Genomic DNA, 2,526 nt, shown 5'->3' with positions numbered 1-2,526 from the left:
CCCAAAGGAAATCGGACATAATCTATATTCTCCATAGCAGTGATGATCAAGAATGTTAGATGCGTAAGCGTAAGTAAAATTGATTAAATTACAGCTTATGTCATGATGAAGGCTAGGTTAGGTTAGGTAAGGATAGGTAACATTAGGTTAGGTTAAAACCTAAATTTTTATTTTCTCATTGTTTTTCAGTGTGATTCATTTGAAACTGATATTTGTGTCATGGTGGATCACTTTAATAGTAGTGCAGTACAGAACGATATTTGAACACTTCATTGTAAAACTGTAATATACCACTGTGAGTCTGTATGCTAAACTATGTTTCAGCTACAACTAAAGCATGACTATTAGTACTACTATGTATAATTTTCAGTTTTATTGCTCCACTGAAAGCCAAACTGCCAATATATGCGCCAGTTAAATATACACTTTTCACTGAGTACAAAAATAATTTAATCACAATTCCATACCACGTTGAGTACACCGCTTCCCGTCCGATCAGCGAAGGTAAGCAACGTTGGGTCAGGTTAGTACTTGGATGGGTGACCGCCTGGGAACACCAGATGCTGTTGGCATAACGTTCTCCCTACGTGTCAAGTGGGGTTGGTGGAGGATTAGTGCGCCTCCCTGTAAAACAATTAACTCTAAGCCCTTGGCCACCCCGTTTGGGATACATGGCGTCTGGCAATGAATGAATGAATGAACAATGGCTGGATGAATCACTCTTGCGTGATAATCAAAGACGGTGAATAAAACCCACACTTGTAGACGAAGAATATAATATAATTCTTCGTCTACAAGTGTGGGTTTTATAATGAATGAACAATTGAGATGATAAATACTATACTTATTTCAACAGCCCTTTATACTTATCTTTTACCTGGTATGTACTATGACTTTCTTGTTAATATAAAATATAATATCATTAAAAGTATATTGTTGAAGGCTTTAAGTTTTATGTTGTGGTATTCATCAGCATGAAATAAATGACCTTAGTTTAAATTTGTGTCAGTGCTACGTTTCATTTCCATTGTAAAAGTTTACTTGACACTTTTGGCATATACTGTCAATTATGCATCTTATATTAAACTATTTTAATCATATATATAGGCTGTGTGTATGTATCGAGGCCTATTATTACTGAAATTTCCAAAATAAGTAAATTTTTGGCAAATTTCCAGAATTGCACCTAACTCACACTGAATCTTAAAATTATCATTTTTCAATGTTTTATAGTGTGATTGATTTGAATCTAATATTTATTTCTGCCGGAAATTACTTTTTTTTTTCTTTTACACCAAACCAAGCTAACCCAACCAACCTAACCTAACCTAACCTAGGACCTAACTTGGAAATTAAGAAAGAGAATAACTGCAGTAGGCCAATTGGCCCATGCCAGACAGCTCCCACGAAAGTGTGATTTATCTACCCTGCCAAAAATAGCCCATGCAGGCCTATGCCAGGCAGCTCTCACACGAGTCTGACCGTAAGAATGGCAAATATTATATGCAACATATACCTGTCATATGCTCAAGTAGCCTATGCTTGAAACTTTCTAGAGAGGGGGCAGCAACTTCGCTACTGGGTAACCTATTCCATTCATCAACTACTCAGTTCACAGTCAGTAAATAAGTAAATTTTTGGTAAATTTCCAGAGTTACACCTAACTGACACTGAAGCTTAAAATTTTCATTTTTCGGTGTTTTATAATGTGATCAATTTGAATCTAATATTCATTTCTGTCGGAAATAACTGGGTATTTTTTTTTTTTACACCAGACCAAGCTCACCCAACCTACATAACCCAACCTAACCTAACCTAGGACCTAACTTGAAGATTAAGAAGAGAGAATAACTGCAGTAGGCCAACTGGCCCATGCTAGACAGCTCCTACAAAAGTGTGACTTATCTGCCCTGCCTAAAATAGCCCATGCAGGCCCAATTCAGGCAGCTCTCACAGGAATGTGACCACAAGAATGATAAATTTTATATGCAACCTACAGTATACCTGCCATTTGCTTATCAAGCCTATTCTTGAAACTTTTTAGAGAGAAGGCAGCAACTACGTCACTGTGTAACCTACTCCATTCATCAGCTACTCGATTCACAGTCAGTGTATACGATCCCTACCCCCTTGGCCCCATGTAAAAAGTTTACTGATAATGCCTACCAAGATAATTTACATGTACTGTATGTCAATTGTAGCTAGCTATATTACACATATACAGTGTGAATCTCTGTTTACCTTGAGGGATGCCCCGGTGAACTTTGACTAGGTGTTCACCAAATTGTGACAGAGGTCGCCATATCTGAGTTCTGGTCTCCGTCCCCAGTCCTTGAAACTGTTGATCTTCTCACTAGATACGGTGTAAGGATCCAGCCCCAAACACTTTATCTTGTTCCTGTACATATCTTCGTGGCGTTGATCCGGATTTCTGCATATATCTGACAGTTCCACCTCTGACAGCCCTGTCTGGACAGCCAATATCAAGTTGTGAAAAAAAACACGTAATTTCTGTGACGTCACTGG

General features: G+C 37.9%; 1 pseudogene; it reads left to right on the top strand.

The window, feature by feature from the left end:
- The first annotated feature begins 453 nt into the window (after window positions 1-453).
- LOC145390182 (5S ribosomal RNA) lies at window positions 454-570 on the top strand (annotated as a pseudogene).
- The last annotated feature ends 1,956 nt before the right edge of the window (window positions 571-2,526 follow it).

Source organism: Coenobita brevimanus, unplaced genomic scaffold (assembly GCF_032717465.1).
Source record: "Coenobita brevimanus isolate Jiangsu-jjx unplaced genomic scaffold, ASM3271746v2 jjx.HiC_scaffold_336, whole genome shotgun sequence".
Classification (NCBI taxonomy): domain Eukaryota; kingdom Metazoa; phylum Arthropoda; class Malacostraca; order Decapoda; family Coenobitidae; genus Coenobita; species Coenobita brevimanus.
This window is presented reverse-complemented; position numbering and strand designations above follow the sequence as displayed.